General features: G+C 48.6%; 1 long non-coding RNA gene across 1 annotated transcript in view; it reads right to left on the reverse strand.

The window, feature by feature from the left end:
• Positions 1–18,917, reverse strand: part of LOC104662611 — a 34,714-nt gene extending 15,797 nt beyond the window's left edge. Inside the window, exons 1-2 of the long non-coding RNA XR_748016.2 lie at positions 18,810–18,917; positions 17,912–17,917 (exon numbers count right to left, since the gene is read on the reverse strand). This is a non-coding gene — a long non-coding RNA (uncharacterized LOC104662611). The remainder of the gene's footprint in view (positions 1–17,911; positions 17,918–18,809) is intronic.
• Between the last annotated feature and the right edge of the window lie 5,252 nt (positions 18,918–24,169).

Raw genomic sequence — 24,169 nt, forward strand, 5'->3', positions numbered from 1 at the left:
TCTGATTCAAAATGCTCCCGAGGCCAAGAGGACCTAAAAGAATTCCTCTGCTCGTGTGTGTGAGAACAGCCCAACAGGGGACCATCTGTCTCAGAACAGACCCCCCAATGTGGAGGCAGAAACAGTAGCCCCCAAAGGGGTGCTATTTCAGTTTTCAGGAAAGCATTCTGCAAATGTTCCCACCCATTAACTGGAGATCTCTCTATAGCACACTGTTAGTTCTCTGCTAAATAGAAACTAAGTGTGGGCCACTGTCCCTGACATCTCAGTGTGAACATGTTTAGGGTGGGAAGATTCTGAGGGCTCTGATCACCTGAGATAGTACAGACCCAGCAGGCAACAGAAAGCTGAAAGGGATGCAGATTCAGGAGGTGGAGACTTCACAAACTACCTGCGAAAAATTCTGCTCAGGATTGACCCAGTATCTCCTCCTTGAAGAGAGTGCTGTTAGTTCCAGATGAGCCAGGAAGGGACCCTTCTTCCCCAGGGGGTGCTCCATGGCCCACTGTAAGGGCCGCTTCCCTGACCATGCCCTAGTGATGTCGAGTTTCTGTAGTATTTCAAGGGAAGCACGATAGTTGGTTGGACTAGGGAGGAAGCAGTTAGAGAGCCTGTTTGAAGAAAGCTCTGTAAGACTCAAAAATTTAGGGATCTAGTAGATGAGACAGAGCTAGCAAGGGAGGGTGGGGATCAGTGAGCTGGAAGGGAAATCAGAAGCAACTATCACAAAGCCAAGAGGAGGAAGTGGTCAGAGGCACTGAATGCTCTTGGAGGGCGAGTATGATGACAATTATAGAGGTCATTGATGATTTTGAAAAGAGCAGTTTTGGTGGAGTGGAGGAAATAGGAGACGTACTTCAGCACCTCTCCTAACCTCTGGGGTAGATATACTTATACTCATTTCATAGATAAGGAAGCTGAATCTGAGAGAGATGATCTGACATGCCCTGCTGCCTGTAATCACACAGCCATTGAGAGGCTGATGGTGATGTTGGTGATGGTGACAATGATGGTGATGGTGACAGTGATGGTGATAATGGTGATTGTGATGGTGACCGTGATGGTGATCGTGATGTTAATGGTGATGGTGATGTTGGTAACGTTGATGGTGAGGTTGAGGATGATACTGACACTGGCGGCTGTTCAGATAGATTTTCTGTTCGATCAGAAATTGATCATGATTATAAAGTAAAAATTACCTGGTCTATAAAATCAGACAGATCCAAAGCTATATCCAAGCCAGATAGCAACACATAAGCTTTACAACCTTTGAGCCTCAGTTTCTCTAACTGTGAAATGGAGATGTTATTGCCTGCTTCAGAGGACAGTTGGGAGAATGACATGGATGGGGAAGCACCTGGTTCCTAGTAGGCCCTCAACAAATGTTTGTGTAGTGCATTTCTCTCCAGGGCAAAGTTAGGGTGTGCAGTGAGCATCAATGGATGAGCCTTACCTTCCCTAACTGTTCTAGCCCTCTCCACCCTAACTCTACTCCCCAGCCTGAACGAACTCCAACCGTAAGAGCAGTCATGGGCATCTTGGTGACTGCCTGCTCCCCAGGATCCCTACTTTGTGCCCACACATTGCTCTGGCAATGGTGCCCTGCTGGGATCCCCACCCACCACCCTCTTGCCTGTTTCCCCAGTTGATGCATGCCCAAGAGACTCTAAAAGGAAGATGGATGGGGTAAGCACTAATACTTACCAAGTACTACCATGTGTCCAGCTTTCTGCTGGTATTCAACTGGGAGAGAGGTGGTGTAGGCTTAAGAGCTTGGGCTTTGGAATCAGACATGTCTGGAATTAAGTACTTTCCCTCCTTCAAGTTGTTATTCAAATATCACCTTCTTCAAGAGGCCTACCCTGACCAGCCCATTTATACTGCACCCTCACCCACCAACACCACCTTCCCAATTACACTAAACCTGTTCCACCTTTTTTTTTTTTTTTTTTTTTTTTTTTTTTTTGAGACTGGGTCTCACTCTGTCACCCAGGTTGGAGTGCAATGGCGTGATCTCAGCTCACTACAACCTCCGGCTCCTGGGTTCGAGAGATTCTTGTGCCTCAGCCTCCGGAGTAGCTAGGATTACAGGTGCCTGCCACCATGCCTGGCTATTTTTTATATTTTTAATAGAGACAGGGTTTCACCATGTTAGCCAGGCTGGTCTTGAACTCTTGACTTCAGGTGATCCACCCAATTTTACCTCCCAAAGTGCTGGGATTACAGGCTTGAACCACCGCACCTGGCCCTCTTCCACTTTTTTTGATCCCTTTCTAACTTGCTGCCTGTTTTTCTTATGTCTTATGTTTGCCTGTTTTTTTCCCACTGGATTGTAAACTTCAAAGGGCAGAAATTATTACTTGTTTTGTTCACCGGTGCATCACAACACTTAAAATAGGGATGACACCTGGGAAGTGCTCACTAAACATTCACAGAATGAATGAAGCAACAGCTCTATCCTTAGAAACACACACACACAAAAGTAGTTCACCTGTAATTGAATTTGAACCAGATCTGTCTGGCTTCAAAAATCGGGGTCATTTTTACCCCAATAATTTCAAGTTTCTCCCTGGTCATAGCCCCCTACTTAATCCCACCCCTAATCTCTAGAATATTTTCATCTTGAAGTCTCACTCTTAGATAAATCCATTCAAATATTACAGGGCCCGGTTGCTATTTGAGGAAGACTGAATGTTTCCTGGACTCAAGAGAAGCTCAATTCCAGTTCAGGCACTGTGCATGATAAGAGAAATCCATGCTCTGTGATAAACAAAAGAGAATAGCTCAATCCACCCCAGCTTGGCTTAAGGGAAGCACTTTCCATTTTAAATGCTCCCCAGTCAAGTCAACTCCAGGTCCAAGGGGCAGGAAGCCCAAGGTCTAGTCTGTGTTTGCTCCAAGGGGTCCACCTACTGGGAAAACGCAGGTAAGTCAAACAAACCTGTTTGTCTTCCCAGTACAGCAAACAGGAAACAGGGCTTATTCTTCTGCAAGGCCTCCCTGCTGGACCCGTGAGGCATGATTAAAATAATGGGAAGGCAAATATTTTCCTGGAGAAAATGATAAAACTGGAGGCAGGGAAAGCAAACAGTGGCTTTCAAAAGGGCAGCTGGCATGGAGCTGCCCCAGGAGGAGTTAGGGAAGATTCCGGAAGGGGGGAAGCATGTGGTCATGAGCTCCTGGCTTGGAGGAATGTGAGGGCTTTGCTCAAAGCCACGACCACTTCAGGCTCAGGGGGAAGCTATGTTATTCACCCTTCTTACCGTTAGAATGATAGTTAGTTTTTGAGGTGGAGAGAATTCAGGCAACAAGGTATAGGACAGGACAGAGCTCAAGCTGAAAGCCAGGCGTGCTTGAGCTTGAATTCTATTATTCATTCATTGATTCATTGATTCATTGATTCATTGATTCATTCATGCAGTCAGTCAGCCCATTCGGACATATATATTGAGCACCTATTGTGCAAGGCTCTTGCTAGTGCTACATGGCCTTGAGCAAGTCTTTTATCCATTCTGAGCCTCAATGCTCTCATCTGTAAAATGAGGCTGCTGCAGGTTTGTCAGGAAGATAAAAAGTAATGTTTAAAAAAGCACTTAGCACAGCGTCTGGCCCATGACTGACTTTCAGGTACAGTAACCTTGGGAACCTCCTCCAGCTGACCAGTCCCTCCCTCCCCTTTCTCCACACTCCAGCCAGGTGTGCTCATTGTCCCACTATCTATGGCCCTTTCAGTCTGGCCTCTTGGCCTTTTCATGCTATTCCCTCTACTTCAGATGCCCTTCCCACTAAGGAATTTCCACTCAGGGATCCCACAAGGACTCTAAATCAAGCAGGTTCCTGATCAACCTCTTTACCCTCTTGTCCCTCCATACCTAGTCCTCCTGTGCATCCCCCACTGCTGCCTTTCCAGAGACCTGGGAGGCCTCCAAGGAGACTCCTTCCCACTCACCCGTTGCGGCACCCATCAGCAAGGGTTGTGCAGCCTCGGCTCAGGCATTCTGCAGTGCCCGGCATGGCTTACTCACTCAGGGCTCCAGCTGAGCACAAACTTCTTTCCCTTCTTGACATCCTATCCCCCACTGAGACCTCAAAGCTCTATTTAATCACTTGTTCCACCAGGAAGCCCCTCCCTGACTCCCTCAGTCTGGATTATCTGTGTTCCTTATGTAGTTTTCCCCAGAGCACCTGAGCTTAACTTGGCCAACACATCACTCCATGCTGTTCTCAAGAGCTCCTCCAGGCCCAGGAACATGGCTCATTTATCTCTGCATCCGCGTGGTCTGGCCAAGTCTTCTTGGCACCTGGAGGACTCAAGAAAAGCTTGTACTGCATGGCTCAATTCTAGATCCTAGAGGTGGGGGCTTTGATGAAGGAGACTCACACTGTCACCTGGGGTGAGGATGGAGGAAAAGGGGTGATCAAAGACAGCTTCAAGGAAATGGCAATGCACAGGCTTGGAAGAGGAAGACAAAGTTAGCAGAGAGAGAGGACAGAGAAGGTCCCGGGCTGAGGGAAAGGCACATATAAAAGGCCTGCCAGAGGCTTTGGGGGCCCTGAGAGGGCCTGGGTGACTGGCAGAGAGACCTCTGAAGGTCTCTTAGCACCTTTTCCTACAGACAGAAAGGCTCTGAGGGTCCTGGGCTGGGGCGAGGTATGAGCACATTGTATTTTGGGAAGATCTACAGAGTGCTGTGTGGATAGACAATCGAGAGAGGTCACACACTCAGATGGCCAATGCCAGGTTCAACAGGAGAGTTGCTGGTGGCCTGGAGAGAAGCAGGTAGAAGGATGCCAGGGCAGGTGGGGTGGGATCAACACCATGTGGTGATAGATCATGTGTGACAGACAAGAGTGAGAGGGGTCAGGATGGCCCTGTTAACTAAGGAATTCTTTCTCAAAGACCCACGGGTCCCCAGCCACCCCCCCACATGATGACTCCTCCTTCCTCCAGACTGAGACAGTGGCTCCGCCACCAACAGCTGACCAGCCAGGCTCTGCTCTCCTGTTCCAAGAACAGTGATCTCTCTCTGAGGACTCAAAACTGTCAGGAGTTGCTCCCATGACCATATTGAAAGTGAATCTCCTCTACTTCCACCTTTCCGTCCTAGCTCTGCCCTGAGGCGAGGGAAAAATTAAAGGTGGAGAGGCAGCTGGGGAGAGAGATAGCACTTACTGAGTACTTACTGTGTGCCAGGCATGGTGATGGGCACTTTACCAGCGAGTTGCCATTCTCTTGTGCAATAATCTAGGAGGTGACATATTTATTACGCCCAATGGCTAAGGGTGGAGCAGAGAGCATGGGTTCAAACGCCAGCTCTGCACGCTTTACTTTTGTGACCCTGAGCAAGCAAATTAACTATTCTGAATTTCAGATTTTTTCATCTAAAAAATGGAAATATTTATTATCCCTAATTCACCGGGTTGAGATTACGGGCAAAAAGCATGGAGCACATTTTACAGTACGCATTCAATACGTTAACCTATTTTCATTGTCTCTATTTTACAAATGAGGGAACAGCACACGGTCACATGCGAGAGCTGATTCAGACCCAGGTATCTCGGATCCAGGGCCAGTACTCTTTTCTTCAGTCTGCCATCTTGCCTGCCACCACTACTGTAAGAAGCCACTCTACGGGAGCATTCCAGATGGGGGTGTTCCGTGTAGTACAGTCAGCTGCGGAGAGTGGTGCTGACAAGAGCTGAAGCTGAGGCTGAGGAGGGCAGGATTGAGGGATTGAGGGTGTTTTTCCTCAATCAGGCAATAAGAGTGCTTGCGGAAGACATACTGTTTGCAGACCTTTGTGCCAGACCCTGTAGGCAATGCGGAAGAGGGAAAGCATGCCCTCTGCCCTCAAGGAACAGAAAATCTACTTGGAAATATGAGGCACACAAATATGAATTCATTAATGGCCAGTCATTGGCCGTATAGGGAAATCAACACCTATTGCATTTCTTTTTGTTGTAATGTTAGCCCAAACCATGAAAACCACAGTCCTAACAAATCAATTTGGGATCAAAATGATGAACTGCCCCAGGAGCAGCCTGGCTTGGCAACAGGCCATGTGAAAAAGACCCGGGGGTTTTAGGTAACCCCAAAGCTTCATATGAGCCCATGTAAGGACTGCAGCTGTTTCAAAAGCTAATGCGATCCTGGGGTCAGAGATGGAGGTGTAATGTTCAGGTCAGCAGAGGTAACTGGCACAGGGCTCTTTTGGAAAGCTACCAGCCCTGGGTGCTATATTTCACTGTGAAGGCAGACCAAGAATGTCACCCGAGAGGTGAGAGTTCAGGAGCTGTGCCCCTTGAAGTGTCATCTAAAGAAAATGTGATCACCGGCCTGGACAGGGAAAGGGCTTGGTTGAGTGTGGGTGTCATCCTCAGATACCTGTCGCATGTAGGCAGCCTGGCAAGGCAGCAGACCAGCGTCCAAGCTCCAACACTTACGGCATGGGTGACTTTAGAGGGTGACTTAACTCCCCTGAGCCCCAGTGTCCTCACTGGAAAGATGGGAAAAATCACTGTCTATGGTGTTGTGAGGATTAAATGAGATAGCAGAGTTGTATACAAAGCAGTGCTCAGGAAAGCTTCATCTCCTTCCTTCTCTAAGATATTGAAGGCCTATTTTGAAATGGAAGAACATCATCAGCTGCAAAGCAGGAGAAGGGGGATAGATACATGCCCTCATTAGCATGGCTGAAGAGGGCAGAGTCCCAGTGAAATGGTCCACCAGGGTCCAGAGATCCTAGAAGGAGGTTCTGCAGAGGTGTCTCAGGGAACCAGGGTCATGAGGTAAGCACTGGGGAATGCAGGCTCCCAAGGAGAGGTGCACACAGGCAGGCTGGGGTTCACTGACGACAGCCTTTCCCTGCCTCATGGCTCCTTCTGGGGACCATCGCCCCCTCCCACCCCTCTGCCTGCTGCCCTCAGCTCTTCCCCATGACTCCATGGGAGCGGACATCTCCAAGGTCCTGGTTTTGGTCCTCCCAGAAGCAGACCCTGAGACAAGGTCCTGGGTGCATGTAGTATAATCTCTGGAAGTGATTCCAGAGAATGAGAATCGGAGGGACAGGGACAGAGTGAGAGAGGGAAGGGAGAGAAGCTAACCAAGTGTGATTAAGAAGAAGGACACCATTGTGGGCAACAGAGGCTCAATCCCTCTGAGTCCCCTCTGAGAAACTGAGCGGACTGAGCTCTTGGAGCTGGCAGGCTGGGCCAGTGGTCCACCAGCTTGCATGCCCCACTGGTGAGGGTTGTCCTGGGGCATTTGCACTCCTGAATTTTCAGGTCGTGCCTGCCTGCAGCCAAGCTGTGCTGGGGAAAGCCCTCAGGCAGAGAGGCAGACAGGCAGAGAGATACAGGCATGATCACCGTGTCCTGGGTACAGCCCAGACTGGAGGAGAACTCCAATGAACAAGAATGCTGTGGAGTCTCCACGAATCTGCCAGTCACCACTGACTCCACATTTTAACTCATGGCCTCTTACAGCTTCTTGCTGCACTGATGCTCGTCCTCAAAGCACCTGCATGAGGCCACCAGGGCTGGTTTTCCTCCTGCTGCTCTGTCTGGTCTTTCTCAGGCCGGTGCGCTGGCTTCTTCCTTCCCTTGCCCTTCAGTGCTGAGGTTCTTGGGGTCTGCTCCCAAGCCCTCTTTCTTCCTCACTCTCCTTCAGTGTCTCACAGGTCTAACTGCCTGAGAGTCTCCTGGAGAGTGTGTTAAAATACAGCCTCCCCATAGACCAACTGAACCAGAATCCTGGGAACGCAGCCCACAAAGGTGCCTTGCTTTTAACACGCTCCCAAGGTAGAGTCACCAGGCAAAAAGCAGGATGCCCAGTTAAATCTGAATTTCAGATAAAAAAGGAGAGGCAGGGCAAGTGAGGTGCGTGCCATATGTGAGACATACTAAAAAATTATTTGTTGTTTATCTGAAATTCAAATTGTACAGGGCCTCCTGTACTTTTATTTGCTAAACCTGCCAACTCTATGCCAAGGCTATTCTGATGTACCATAAAGTTCCAAAACTTCTTTTCTGGACACTCCCTGAGTTACCATTACCCACACCCCAGTTTCGATTACCAACCGCACATGACTGACTCAGATTTCTTTCTCACCCAGACCTCTCCCCTGAATTCCACGTATCTGATGACCTACTGGACATCTCAAGTTCACCGTGTTCAAAACTAAGCACGTTATTCCACACCTCCCGCTACACTTGCTCTCCAACTCTGCTCTTCCTCCTTCTTTCTCTTGGTGGCACCACCATTCACTTGCCGCCCAAACCAGTATCCGCAAGGGTTTTCTCTCCCATTATCACCTCCATTCTCCCTAGTCAGTTACCAAATTGTATTGGCTACAGTTCCCAAAGTCCTTTGCATCCAGGTGCTAGGCTAAATAATGGCCTTCCGAATATGTCCACATCCTAACCCCTAGGACCTGTGAATGTTAACTCACATGGCAAAGAGAAATTTGCCAACATGATTAAGAACCTTGAGATGAGGAGATTTTCCAGCTGGGCTCTGAATATCCACAACAGTCCTTATAGGAGGGATGCAGGAAGGTCAGAGTCAGACAGAAGGTGATGTGATGATGGTAGCTGAGACTGGAATAATGCGGATCGAGGATGACAGAAGAGGCCATGAGCCAAGACATGCAGGTGGCCTCTAGAAGCTGGAAAAGGCAATCTGGGAATAGCGTCTACCCTAGAGCCTCCAAAAGGAACCAGCCAGACTGATACCTTGGCTTTAGCCCAGTAGATTGATTTTGAACTTCTGGTCTCCAGAATTGTAAGAAAATTAAGTTGTTTTGCTTTAAGTTTAAAACTGGTTGCAGTAGCAAAAAGGAAACTGATATAATCCATCCACTTTCTCCCTTTTCATTAGCTCTGCCTGGCTTCTATCCCCATCCACTGCAACCTCCTCATAAGGGGGTCCTGATTCCAGCCTTGCCTCCTCTGGTGCATCCCCCATAGGTCCACCAAATTGGTCTTTCTCCTGCTTCACACCTTTGATAGCTCCTGATCATGGAGGAAAAGTCCAGACCTATCCTCAACTCAGATTTCAGGACCTGCTCCCTGCCCACCCCTCTCTCTTCATCTCCCTCCACTTTACACCTTCAGACCGCTGGATTTCTGAACTCCTCTCATGGATTAACAAGCCTATGTTCTTCTTTCTGACAAGAATGCCTTTCTCCAACTTTTTTTCCTGCCAAGCTCCTACTCATACAACAAAACCCAACTCAGATATAACCTCCTCTAGAAAGCCTTCTCTGGCTCTTTTACCCCCACAAGGAGTTAATGACAGCCTGCCCTAATTTCATACCACCTTTATTCTTTGATCAAATTTCTATTGTTGCCCCTACCAAACTCTGAGCTCCTTGAGGACTGGAACAGTTTCTTGTATGCTTTTGAATTTCCAGAACCAAGAAGTTACTTAATACATATTTATTGAATTAGAGCAAATAAAGGTTTCAGCTTCAACATTCTGTGATTTTATGCTACTGTTTCTTAAGGTTTTCTCCAAATCAGCTATTCTCTATGAATGAGTAGAATGACAATTATTTTTTTCCCATCACTGGTCCCTATTAATTCACTCAAGATAAATAAAAATTAATAAGCACTCATTTGTCATGTAGACTTAATAATCCAAAATTATATTTGTCTTGGCCCAGAGTACTAACACATCTCACAATATTTGCAATTTACCGAGAATTTAGAATCCATTGTCTCTCTCACTTCAATGAATTATATACACACACACATGCACACACACACACACATGCACATGCACAAGCACAAGCACAAGCACACAAATACTGGCCTGGGGGCTGCAGAACCAGGGAAGCAAGACAAAGCAAATCTATGAGCTCCAAGGACCCTAAGGAAGGCCCCATTCAGCCTAGGATGCTGCTCTTAACAGAGTCCTCCCAGCATGCCCTGCTAAAGCCACTCTGGGAAAAGATGGTGACGCCCATGGAAAACTGCAGCCAAAGGGACACAGATTTCTGTTTAGCTCCATTCCCAGATATTAATCCTCAAGGCCCTATTTCTTTCCAAAAAAGCCCAGTCATTGAACCATAAAAGCCACATATGAGAATGGGAAGAAATAGAGAAAGGCCTCCTCTTTGATGCTCCACTCCCACAATTCTCTAACTTGCCAATGTTTTCTGGGCTGAGAGGAAGCTCCTTTTCCTCCTCTGTCTAATGTCCTCCAGAACCTGATGTCCCCCAGTCCTGCCCAGGGCAGATAGAATAGGGGCGCTCAGCATGGAGGCTAGTTACCTTCAGTACCCACTGCGTACAGTGGGGTTCTGTTTAACATTTGAACAAAGAATTCTTTTTAAAAAGCTTCAAAATCACAGGTTGGAGACCAATACCTTGAGTGTTTGATCCTAAAGCAAGAAATATTATTTGAGAAGAAGGAAAGTTCATGAAGGTTTAGTCCACAGTTAACGGCCCATTGTCTTCCAAATTCATTGATGGTTGAAGGAATTTCAGACAATTCTACAGAGTGGTGAAGCAAAAACAAAGTTATTTAAGAGAAAGTTCAAAGGGGGTCAGCGTGGCTTGGGAAATGGAGTGGAGGGCTAAAGCCTGCAGATCTGGGTTCTGACCCAGCTTTGCCTAGTGGCATTCGTGCTGAACTGTCTGTCATCACCTTGAATCCTTACCGCCCTCGTCCACTGTCTCCTCCAGGACCTGGAGTTCCCAGATTCCCGTTCTCTACAGGACCCCAGGCTGGATCCTGCCAGGGAGACACTCACATGATATTTGGAAGGTGAAAGAGAGGAGAGGCCATTCCTCTCCTAAGGCAGTTGGTGCAGATATGAGGTTTGCAGCCTCTTCTGGGCATGTGCCTGCCATTTCCCACCCATAGCTGTGGCTCATCGTCAGCACGAGCTTCCTGGAGGTTTCATACTGCTTCCAGGCCAGCCCTGGAGAGATATCCACTTTGAAGCCTGCATGCTGACCTTCCGTGATGCCTTCCTGACCCTTGCTCCCCCAGCCCTTCCTTCCGGTGGCTGGGCCAGCCTCTAATTTCCTGAATGAACACCCTGTGCATATGGAACACTGGAAATGGGTTGTTTTTTTAACTGACTGACTGACACAGCAGTTTTGCAGCCTTAAATGGCTGCACCTCCCAAAGCCAAAACACGATGATCACACCCGCCCCATGAAGTTGTGAGGATTAAACAAGAAAACATGTGGAAGGTGCCCAGCCCATTCCCCTTCCCCCCTCCACTGCCATGCCTCACATTTCTCTGCCTTTTTAAATCCCTCCCTCTATGGCCATCTGATGGCTGGTTCTTTGTGAATAATGTCACTGACACTTACCTGCATTGATTTCAGCAAACAGTTAATCTTATTACTAATAACAATAAGGCAAGAGAGACTGAGCTGAAAGGGATGAAACAATAGATATGAAGAGATTGAACCTTTGAGGAGGGGTCTAATCTGTGAAGTTCCTGGCAGGGGAAAGGGGGATCACAAGTACAGAGGAGGGGGTGACCATGTAAAGTAGAAAAATCTCTCTTCCAGCAAGAATGAGGGAAGGAGAGCAGGTGGCTGCAGGACCCCAGATGTGCAGATGGAGCAGGGGCTGGCTACTGAAGGCATTTTCCACCTGCAGGCTTCACTTTCCCTGTGACCTTGCCCTTGTCTTTCCGCATGATCAAGAGCACTGATCATTATTGCTTGTCTTTTCTTCCACGTTGGACTGTAAGCTTCATGAGGACAGGGCCCACATCTAACTTGCTCAGCTCTGTATCTCTTGTTGGGCACAGAGTAGGCGCACAAGGCGGCGGGTGCTGGGATGGAAGACTGAGGAAAGCAGTAGAAACTTGGAATGGTTGTGGAGGGGATTGGGAGATGGAGCTGACAACTCAGGAGAGGATTGTCAGGTATCCCAAAGAACCTGAGTGAGTGTAGGCTCCTCGCATATGCATGCAGCAGTGATCCCAGGGGTATCAGAGGCAAACTGGGGGCAGGAGTGCAGAAGGCTGACCTCTGGTTTTATCAGACAGCTAAGGCAGGGACCAGGGAAGAGGGTATGTGTTGCTCACCTAGTCCAGGCTACATGAGGAGCACACACAAACAGAGGAGGAAGCTGATGGACAGGAAAAAAAGAGAGAGAGAGAGAGTCAAAAGCCTGAATGACTTGACAAGGGGAAAACAAGGCACAGGGGTAATTGATTGTGGCGGTGGGCTACTGTCAGGTTGGATTCCAGAGAACCACAACAGAGGATGACAAAATCCAGTGGTCGCTGATGTGGCTGATCATCAGAAGGTCAGATCCAGTTTCTGGACCCATTTCTGGAGTTTCTGATTGAACAGATCTGGGATCTGGAAATCTATATTTTAAAGCTCCCCAAATGGTGCTGATGAGAGGCCATCCTTTGGGAAATGCTAAATCCCCAGCATTTAGGGTAGAACTGAGGGTGTGAGTGAAAGCATGGAGTGGTGGTGATGCCAATGTGCCTGAAAAGGTTTAGGAAGCATGTGGGGCATGGATGGCAGATGGGTTATTCACAGGGACACTGAAGTCCCCTGTGATGGTGGCAGGTCTTTGCAAGGTGGGGAAGATCATGATTCAGGTGGTGCCAAAGCCCTACATGAATGGAGGGGTGTATTCACTATCGCAGGGATGATGATGAGAGGGTATACTGGCAGCCTGGATCTCAGGTCATGACAGAGCAACTACATCCATGTGAAAGGATGAAGCTGAGAAAAGAGGCAAAGCACATTCTCCGGAGCTACCTCCACTCCCACAGAGCTACCAACCAATCCAAAAGCACTCACCAGGTTTCTGCTCTGTGCCCACCCCTTTGCAAGACGCCACGGGACTCTAGGATGACAGAACATGTCTGCCACATCAAGAACTCAGTATCTTGTGAGGAGGAGATGGCGTGTGTGTCCTGCCCAGCTCTCAGACTGAGTTTTAGCCCCAGCAAAGAGGAGTTCTTAGCACGAGACACCTTGCAATGCTTTGTGCAGCTTCGGTGTCCAGTGACAAAAGTGACACAGAGCTGCAGAGAGCTGCAGCCCATATTCTACATCAGACCTATCCCCATCTGATACTCACATTGTGGTAACCTTCAGAAGCATCCAGAGGAAGTGCCCTCAATACGGACAAGGGTGCTCTAGGTTGGGTATGACCAACAGCTTCCAAGGGAGGTCCCCTGAAGCAGCCTTAGGTGCACAGCACATGGACAGATGGGAGATAGGGCAGGAGAAAGAGAACTGGACAGGCCCATGTGGTGACTGCTGCATGAGGCGGCATTTGGGGGGAATCTCAGAGGCATTTGAGAAGACTTTCCTGGTGGTCCTGCTTGAGCCGCTGGAGAGTCAGATAGGGTGTGTTTGTGCTATGTGGGGGCCTCCCCTGCAGACACTGTCTGGTGAGCACCCGGGACACTGGGATTACACACTCTGTATTTTTTTCTTGGTGGGCTGCCTGCATCCCAGTCACCTGATGGCTTATTTAAAAAGCAGATTCCCGGGCTCCACCCCAGACCAACTGCATCAGAAGCTTTGAGTAGTGAAAATAAGCAACCCGCACTTTAAACAAATCCCAAAGGGGGCTTCATAACTAGACCCACATTTCTGAAGCACTGCCTTCTCCTGACTTACTGGCACCTCGGAGGAAAGTATCATCAGGCCATTATCCAGATGAGGAAACTAAAGTTCAGAGAGGTTAAGTCCCTGGCCTGATGCCTTACAGCTACTAAGTTGCTGAGTCGGCACTTCAAGCCAGGTCTTTCGAGTCCACTGCAGGTGTTCTTTCTGTCACTCTCCTTCTCTCAAAGAGGGAACAGATCACTGGGGGGCTGAGAAGCAAGGTCCCAAGGGACCACGTGGTGGGGCCTCAACCTGGACTGGCCTGGGAAGCTGAGCAGGATCTAGAGGGGAAGGCAAAGGCATCAACGGCTTCCATTTCCCGAGTGTCTATGGCATTGGGCACGGCACTGTCACCACACACACATGCAGTCTTGTTGTTTATCCTTGCTTCAGCCCTAGAGGCTGAATGTTGCTCTTCCCATGTTGCGGGTGGGACAACCGACACTCAGAAGGGTGACATCTCCTTCTGTGAATGTGTCCAGCAAGTGAAAGAACAGGGGTGGGAACTCAGTTACCCCCGGCTTGAAAGTCACATTGTTTTCCACTATAGCTGCAACTTTTCTTTTTCAAAGAGCAGAAGCCTCTCTTCAAATGAAGTCCGACACAGGACCCCAGGATGCCAGAGAGGTGAGACCGAAGCCAGCTGACGGACCTCCCCATCCCCACTGCTAACACCGAGGCTTGTTTCTCCACAACCACAGCCCACATCACCCATCTTCCAAGCAGAAAGGAAAATACACCTGCAGGGAGCTGGGAAGTGGGGCACCAGGATAAGGCAACAGCAGGGGAGCTCTGGCTGGGGTGGGCCAGGCGCCGAGGCCCCTCCTTGACACTCCAAAGGCAGAATCAGCTTTGGAGGGAGGGATCCCTGTTTCCCCAGGTGACCCCACAATCAGGATGGCTGCTTCAGGAATGTTTCCGTCTTTGGGCCTTGAGTCTAATCATGCCAACCTGCCCCCTGCCAAGTCTCTAAAGAAATCAGGCAATGGGTCTGACAAGTTTTGAAAGGCTTCCATTGCTCTGTGAAACATTCTTGCACAAGTACCTTTAGGAGGGAGTCGCATGCGGTAGGTTTCTCAAATATCTTCTCCTCCTCTCTCTAAGGAAGGAGGGAAGGGGAACAGCGGAGAGGACACATAGATTGGTGCATAAAGTGTGTGCTAACCCTGAAAAAAAGGAAAAAAAATCACAACTTTCCACCTTCCTGCAGCCGCTTCACCATGCCGAGGCCGCCTGGTTCTCTTCTGCCTGCCTGTTCTTACCTTCTCAACATCTGGAGATCCAGGAGTTTTCCCTCCTCCCAAGATGCCACTTTCTGAAGCCAAAGCCAATGGTATGACAATCACAACCCCCACATCATCACAGCTGCCCAAGAATGGGCTCCCCTCCTGCTCCCACCACAACCAAAAGGATCAACATTCCAAAAGGAACAGTGCCTAATGCTCATTTATTGCCAGTGTCATTCTTTTCATTCCTAATTCACCCCAACCTGGGAGCCGTGGCAGCCTGGCCTGGAGGAGAGGTCTCCAGGCATCAAGATGTGGCCAGAGCCCCCTCAGCACAGCCTCTCTGAACATCGTTCTGCTCCAGCTACGGCCCAGCAGTGAGGACTGGTGGCTATGACACAGAAAGCCCCTGAGGCACCCTGGCCTTCACCAGGCTATAAATACTTTCTCTATCGCCCTCCCAGCAGCAGACCAAAGGTGAACCTGGATGTGACCCCGCAGAGCTTGAGGAAGAACCAAGCGGGTGCAGGTTGTCCCCAGGGAGGCCCTCTGGCCAGCATGCCTGGCTCCCCTCCCTGCCCTGTGCCCTCCCACAGGCCCAGCCTCGGCCACTCACAGCATTCAAGAATGCACGAGCCAATCCCTTGTGGCAAAGGGGAGGAAGTAGAGCCAGGGACAGATTGTTATAAATAGGCATGTCTGACCGAGAAGGTCACCGGCCAGGGCAAAACGTGCCAGAAATTCTACAAGAGAGAGACAGACATAAATTATCTGAGCATCCTACAACGTCTCCCTTTCTCGGGATGGAGAACAGGAGTGAGTTCCAAGACAGGGCAAGGGCAAGGAGGTGGCCACAGACATCCAGCCAGCAGCTGAAAAGGCTCTTCTATCGAAGAGGCACTTGTACATTGCATCTAGTTCTTAAAGAGCCTGGCTTTTCTTGGCACTTACGAGAGACTGGGGAGAGACCCAGCTGGAGAGCTGGAGGGTCAAAGAGGCATAGTAGGCCCCTCCTAACCCTTCTCTCTTTTCTAGCCCGTCTGCTCCTCAGCCTCGTCCTGCACCCAGCCTAGTGTGTCTCAGTATGGGGAGTTTTTGCCCTCTGTCCTTTCCCAGGGGACATCTGGCAATGTCAAGAGACATTTTGGTTTCTCTGGACAATCAGGAGGGGGTGCTACTGGCATCTAGAGGGCAGAGGCCAGGGCTGCTGGTAAACATCCTACAATGCACAGGATAGTCCCCCACAACAAAGAACTATCTGGCCCCAATTGTTAACAAAGCCAAGGTGAGAAATCCTGGCCTAGCCCCTCTCAGGAACCCACTCCACCTCCAGACACCCTCCTCCTTCCCGTTCATTTCCAAGGGCCCTGTCGAGGCAGCCGGAGCACACAAGTACTCATAGCTACGCAAATAGCAACTCCTTATTTGCTGTGTTTGCTCAGCCAATATTGACTTTGCAGCCTAACACTGGTGCTATTGAGCCAGGGTTATTCTCAATATTGTTTGAGCAGCATTAGAACAGCCTGTGATAACCGGCAGCAGAACAGGAAGCTGCGCCTCCCTCCTCAGTCCCCCCTGCCCGCCGCGGCACCCCCTCCGTGGGACGCTCCTGTAAAGACAGAGGAACCTGTGTGCTCATGGAGTCAAGTGGACCTAATGCCCACTCCTCCGCTGAGCAAACACACCGAGGTTAGAGAGGGAGCGTGCTCTCTGGCTAAGTCAATACTCCAGGGAAGTTGGAGCAACTGAAAAAGGTTACTTGGGGAGGCTGTCCTTTGGGGTGGGGCCAGTGAAAAATGATGGTGAGGCAGTTCCAGGCTATCAGCCAAACCCTGCGGTTGGGCTCTGCAGGGAAAGGCCTGCAGGGCCTGGAGCTCAGGGGCTCCAGGTGCCCAAGCAAAGAGATGGTGACTCCGTCCATCAGCCAAGTACCCAGTAGGTGGGGGTCTAGTAAGGGCCAGTCGCTTACTGATTGGGACCAGAAGCTTAGAGTAGGAGGGCCCTGTGGATAAGCTAATGCAGCCACCACGTGTTCATGAGGAAGGCCTAGAAAACTAGCCTCTGCCTTGGAGCTTGTCTTACCAGCGCTAAGTGTGAGTTCACAACTGAGCACAACCCACTCCACAGGAAAGCACTCTCCCTGCCCACTGGGAGATGCCAACATTGACTCTGCCACCGTGAAAGAGAGGCCCTAAAATTTAGCCCTAGAGAGGGACTGCAGTGACCTCCATTCACATCCGGTGTGGGGATGGGTGGCAGGGTCTTTCTGAGAGTCTCCTCGGAGGGACAGAGGGAACAGGGGAGAGAAATGAGTGGCCAGGACTGCACAAGCCCCTTGGGCAAGCAATAGAAGAGGAAGTCGCATCTCTTGCATCCCAGAGCTCACAGTCCAGGGGTAGAACCTGGAGGCACAGAAATGAAACCGTGCAACCAGCGTAGAATCAAGGCTCCCGTGTGAGTCTAAGGGTAGTCATGAGCACAGTTGTGCACAACCTGCCCAACCACACCCCGCAGTTCTGCAGTGAGACCAGACAACTCACGGAGTATTCAGAGACGAGAAGTCCACATGGAGTAATTGGGGCGGCTTTTCCTTGGCCACAAGTACAGCAAATGTAGGCTTAGCCGGACATTTGGACCTGGGCCCATGCCGTGTCTCCAGGTCAATATTAAACAAGTTGCCAGGATCATCAAGGGGGCATTCTAAAAATTAGCTCCAGCCAGCCCTAGTGGCCTGAGAGTACCAAAATGGTCATTTGCTAAAATTGGCCATTAACATTTTCTACTAACTGCGCTCTCCAAAGACTTGGAAAACGAGGGGGAAAGTCCTTGGAAATCAAGTATTATGTAGACCCTTATGGCAACCTGGACTCCAACCTTCAGAAGTTATTCATTTTTAAAAATACATGGTGGGCATTTTCTACATGTGGTTGAATATTTCATCCAACAGCCAAGTCATTCCAGTTTTTCCCACAGCATGACATGTTAGCCAATGTGTTGCCTGCTCAGTCAGTGCCTCCTTTCCTGACCACCCACAGGAAAGGTCCCTGCAGCCATGTTTATCCACATTCATGTACCTCTCCCTGGCTGCAGCTGTTGGAACAGCGATGGACTCCTGACTGAGGGGAGGCACCTCATTGGCTAGCCATTGACCAATCAGATTCTGTCTCCCGGGTCTCTGGACTTAAGATTCTTGGTATTGGACCTATAACCTGAGAGATCATGTCCAGGTTTAAGTGACTAAGTTTAAACCTAGAAAAGGCAGAACAGCCGGGTGTGGTGGCTCACGCCTCTAATCCCAGCACTTTGGGAGGCACAGGCGGGTGGATCACCTGAGGTTGGGAGTTCGAGACCAGCCTTACCAACATGGAGAAACCCCGTCTCTACTAAAAATACAAAATTAGTCTGGCATGGTAGCGCATGCCTGCAATCCCAGCTCCTTGGGGGGCTGAGGCAAGAGAATCTTTTGAACCCACGAAGCAGAGGTTTCGCTGAGCCAAGATCGTGCCATTGCACTCCAGCCTGGGCAACAAGAGCAAAACTCTGCCAAGAAAGAAGGAAAGGAAAGGAAAGGAAAAGGAAAGGAAAGGGGAAAAGGAAGAAAGAAAGGAGGGAGGGAGGGAAAAGGCAGAACAGAGAAAGCCAGTCTGCAGAGAAAAGAATGAAGCAAACCTACTGAGATAGGCTGAGATGATTAAAATAAAAAAATAAAAAAAAACAGAGAAACACAGGCCAGAAGCTAGGAGAGTCTCTGATAACTTTCCAGTACACCTTGAGCCTCTCACGGGTCTGGTTGTCATCCCTGCCTTTGAATTCAGTGAGATTCCTTATAGCCTTCCAACAAAATCATCATTATTACTGAGAGCTAAATTTATAATACTTCTATTTCTTGCAACCAAACAATTATTGACTGAGACCCCTGTTAAGACATCACCTATGTGCTGCACTGCACTTGTTCAATACTGAGGATCTCACCTCTTCTTCTTGCCCACCTTTAGGTCTAACTGGACCTCCTCTCTCTCCTGGTATTCCTCTGTCTTCATTTTTTTAGTGCTTCCTTTCAGAGTCTCAGGTAGTAATAACCAGCAGTGTGCCTCAGCGATCAGCAGATGAGTGAGCTGTGTAACCTAGACACCATGTTCCACTTAATGGTTTGTTTGCTCAGCCTACTTCAAAGGAGGCTGTTAGCCTATAAGTCAATAATTAGTCATTCAACAAATATCCATTAAGCTATGGCCCAACCCCAGCAAAGATATGTTGAAAACAAAACAAAACAAAACAAAAAAAACTTTTGAAGAGCAAATATAAGCCTTTATATACGGTTGACTTAGCCGTTTCTATTTTCCTTTCACAACAGAGGAGCAATGTTGATGTGCTACCAGTCCTAATACAGCTAGAAGTTATCAGTTACACCAATGACCCCATCAAAAAGAGAACTGTTGACACAGGCCCAGCTTTTACTTTGCTTGCAGTGGTGGGGTATTAGCTAATTGTTGCCCATTAAGAGAAACAAATAATCCCCCGTGAATTGCCAAAAGAAGTGGAAGTGGAGCTGAACCACCTGTAAGATGAGGGCTTCTCTTAGCTGCTCACAGCTGCCTGACCCAGTCACAGAAGAAGACGTAGAGGGGATTCATTCCATCTTACTTTTATTGGGTTTCCTTTTACTATGTGAAATCAATCTCAAGAAAACATCTCTCATCCCCCTAAACTCTATCATTGTTCTACTCCTCAATTTTAGTATCGCTACTGTAATGATAAGATTATAGCTACTACATAATAAGATTAAACATTTAAAACCATCTAACAAATCACCCATAAGCTTACTCCCATCATGCAATCAACAGTCTTTTTTTTTTTTTTTTTTTTTTTTGCACGTTACCTCCAAAAGGTAAAATTTTCACAGACATGACCCTAGCATGCACGTCAGGTTGTAATTTGCTGTTTGATCTTGGCTGACATTTTTTTATGTGTAAGCAATATTTTCTAGGCTCATGTTTCCCACTCATGACCTTCAACCCCTTCCAAAGCTCTATCCAATTATGACAAGGAATTCCCATTTTTCCCTCCTCTATTCTCCAGCTCTCCTTTGGAGTGCCATTTGCAGAACTGCATGGGGGGTGCCTCACTGCTGTCCACAGGGCTCACTGACAAACCAGGCAGTCGCTTTTCCCCATGCATGGCCAAACCTGCGGCCACCCCTGTGGCACCCTGCCACTTCTGTGTGAGTGTTCCGCCCATGCCTGTCACCCATCACACACTCTGCTGGGCAGCACACACTGCCTCCCCAGGTACTGATGTTTCCTCGGCGTGCTCTTGGCCTTTGCAGGGGCCACAGCTCTCATTTGCCTCCTTGAACATCCAGCACCTAACACGGAACACAACACAGAGCAGATGCTAAAAAATATTGGATGAAAAAATGAGTGAATAAATAAACTAATGCTTTGTGGATGGACAAAGGAGCCATAAGATCCCCTGGCCTCCTCTTTCTGCACCTGCTTCTCCTTCACCCACAGCGCTCTGCCACCCTTGCCAATGTATATGCTTTGAGGACTCATTCCCTAAACATCCATCTCAGGGCCTACAATCTGCACACACAAGAAGGGCCAGGCTGCAGGGACTGGGAGTTGGTTCGGTTTATGTTGTCTTGAATCAGAGAAAGGAGCATCCCAGGACTTTTCCCGCCGTCAGCTGTTCCCTCCCACTCTTTCCTGTCTGAGCTCTGGCTCTCCTCCCCATCTTGCCATGAATTCTTCCCATCACATCAGGGCATCTCCCTTCTCTTGCTCACTTAAAATAGGTAGAGAGCACCTGCTGTGTCTCAGATGCAGACACATCAGAGGAATCACTGTCCTCAAGGAGCTCACAGTCTGGCAGGTCACTGAGATGAAAATACATGCAGTAATATGATCTTACTGAGAAGGCTGAGGAGCCTCGTCACAGAGGCATCTCCAGCTGTGCACATGAGTAGTTTACGTGCCTCGCAGGCTGAGGTCCCTCAGTGGCCTGCAGTGGGGTCTGATGTTCTAGTTTCAAGGTGTCCCTTTGGGTTAAGCATTGCCCTCTTCTTGCTACTGCTGTCAAAGGTGAATCCCCACCTTCACATCCCTCAGACTCTAGGATATGAAGCTCTCTGCCCTCTCCAGAAGGGTTAGGGTTGCACTAGAGCATAAGCTTGCTGGCAGCTGGGGAAGGAGTATTATTGTGAGGAAGACATAGGAAGACAGCTTGAAGGCTCCAATGACCCACTTCCCTATGGTGAAGGTCAGCTCTTCAGAGGGTGAACCAGAGGCAATGGCTGACACACCCAGGTCGCCTTATGACTTTATGCCCTGAAAGACGTCAGAAGCTTCATTCCTGAACCATCAGCAGAGCTTCGAACCTGTAAGGGAACCTAGAGCTCTGTTTGGACCTGCTCAGTTTTACAGCTAGGGAAACTGAGCCCAAAGAAAAGAAAAATGAGTGGGTCTCTCCCTTAAGATTCCCCTAATCGTGCATTGACTCGTTTTGCAAAATGACATGGGAGCATGTGTACCTCCCTTGATCAAATAATTCCACTTTGAGAATCTATCTAAGGAAATAATCCTAAGCACAGAAAAAGCTTTGGGCACAAAGAGAGGTTCATCACAGCATCGTTCAAACAAAAAGTACAAAATGAAGAGGGAACAGACCAAGTAATTCTCCTCAGTGGAAAACAGGTTGCAGTCTGTCCACTAAAAATTATAACTCAGTCCAACTTTTTAATAAGTGGGAAAATTCTAGTATGATATTAGAGTGGGGGTTGATGCAAATTTTTACGTAAGCCTATGTGAAAAAAGCAACTGCATAGAACTGAGAGTGAACAGAAAAAAGTTGGTTTTCCTGTGTGTTCTGGTTGTTCCTTGTGTATTTTTAAGCAGCTATCATAGGTAGTGAGGTTATAAAAGAATATCCTCAAAGAGACTTTCATATTGGAAAAAATTAACCTTCTGTTTTTTTAAATTTTATTTATTTTGTGTGTGTGTGTGTGTGTGACAGGGTCTCTCTCTCTGTTGCCCAGATTGGAGGGCAGTAGCACAATCACAGCTCACGATAGCTTCCAACTCCTGGGTTCAAGCAATCTTCCCAACTCAGCCTCTCAAGTAGCTAGGACTATAGGTACATGCCACCATGCCCAGCTAATTTTTTTTAAAATAAGAGACAAGGTCTCACTATGTTGCCCAGGTTAGTCTCAAACTCCTGGCTTCAAGTGATCCTCTCACCTTGGCTTCCCAAAGTGTTGGTTTTACAGGCATGAGCCACTATACTCCATCAAAAATTTGATTTTTAAATGAAGATATTGAGGAGTCAACTTACCAAGAAAGGAAAGGTAGTTGCTAGCAGCTGGGGCAGCCTGTCACAATGAGTACAAAGGCCACTATCAGAGCCACTCTTTCCTCAAATGACCCCTTAGGACTTCTGCTAGACCACCAAATATTCACTAGGATGTAATCACTCAAAAAGATTTGCTAAGCATTTACTGGCACTAACAGCGGCAGGCACTGTTTTGGTTGCTGGGGATACAGAAGTAAACAAGGCAGATGGGATCCCTGCTCTCATAGAGCATACAGTTTAGTAAAGGAGGCATTAAATGATTCTGACCATAATTATCATGAACTACAAGGAGTCCCCTATCAATTGGGATTGGGTTTGGTTGCCAGTAACAGAAATCCAACTATAGTGACGAAAACAAATGAAGGCTTTATCTCTTCCATAAAACAAGTCTAGAAATGGGCAGCCCAGGGCGGGAACGATGGCTCCCACAAAGTCCTCAGGGTTTTCCTATCTTTCTGTTCTCATATCTTTAGCACACAAGCCCAAAATAGGTGCTGTGGCTCCAGTCATCACATTTGTGTTCTGGGTAAAATGAAAGAAAGGTCCAAAGAACAAAATGCAAAGAGAAAAAATGAGTTGACTCCTTCTCAATTTCCTGGAAGGCTTACTCGGCAACTTTCTAGCTGCCCGGAAGGCTGCGAAATGTGGTCTTTTAACTGTACATGTTTCTTCCTCGTTAAATCAGGAGTTGTTACAGAAGAAGAAGGTAATCATGGACGTCAGGAAGGAACCAGAAATCTCTGCCCCAGAGGATGTAAGAACAAAGCATAGGGGGATTGATTGAACCAAGTCAAGGTTGGAAGTCAAGGCTGTAAGAGTTCAGCTGAGGCCTGAAGGCTACATGAGATTGAGACAAGCAGAGGGGTTGGGAAGAATTCTAGGCAGAGAACAACTCTGATATCAGCTCAACAGGGCAGCAGAGAGAGCTGTGGAGTGGGTCAGGAGACCTGGCTATAAGTCCGGGCTGTGCAGAAACATCACGTTCCTTTCAGATCCTCTCCAGCTGTAAAGTGAGAACTCTGCACTCAGATCCTGTGAAATATTTATTAGGACCTCTGCTAGGCTATGCTGGGGCAGGTAGAGGGCACGGCACTTTATGCCCCAGCCGCATTCTCTTAGGGCGTACAGACAAGATGGAGAGAGGAAACTCATACTGTTTGGAAGCTGTAAGGAGAGAACTGGATCAGGCACAGAAACTAAGCCCCCAAGGAGAGTTCAGAGTTCATATCTGGACACCAGGGTCAGACATGGCCTTGTATCCATCTGGGATGTTCCACTGCCGGGCCAGCATTCTCCCTGCAGGCACAGAGGAAATGGTTGCACACATCCCCGAAGGCCTCTCCTTGGACGTGATTCTTGATGAAGCCGTGTTGTGGGGCTGGGATTATGGTGGGGGAATGGGGAGAAGCACCACTCACCAAGCACGTTCTGCAGGTTCATTTTCACAACTGCTCCATCAGGTAGGCAGTCGTTACTTCCATTTCACAAATGAGGAGGCCGAGGCTTAGGGAGATAAAGGGACTTGTCCACATGATGATTCTGAGTGACTGTGAAATATTTATCAGGACCTCTGCTAGGCTATGCTGGGGCAGGGAGAGGGCACAGCACTTTATGCCACAGCCCCATTCTCTCAGGGCATACAGACAAGATGGAGAGAGGAAACTCATACTGTTGGAAGCTGCATGGATGAGAGGACGCTGAGGGGAGTCCTCAGAAAGCCCCAAAGCCTGTGACTGCGGAACTTCAGCCAAGCGTCCCCTTGGGGCTCAGTTTCCTCACTGTAAAATGAAGTCACCTTTGCTGTGCTAATGACAGTGCTAATGATTGTTTCATCTCCACGACAACCCAGTCGTCGGCCCCAAGTTTACAGACAAGGATTGGACCCCAAGTCCCTCCGTGGCTCTGACCACCACCAGGGTCCGCCTCTTGAAGATCCAGAGAAGATCATTCCCTGTGCCAGGGTGGACATCGCCCCTGCTTCC

This window comes from Rhinopithecus roxellana, chromosome 5 (genome assembly GCF_007565055.1).
Source record: "Rhinopithecus roxellana isolate Shanxi Qingling chromosome 5, ASM756505v1, whole genome shotgun sequence".
Classification (NCBI taxonomy): domain Eukaryota; kingdom Metazoa; phylum Chordata; class Mammalia; order Primates; family Cercopithecidae; genus Rhinopithecus; species Rhinopithecus roxellana.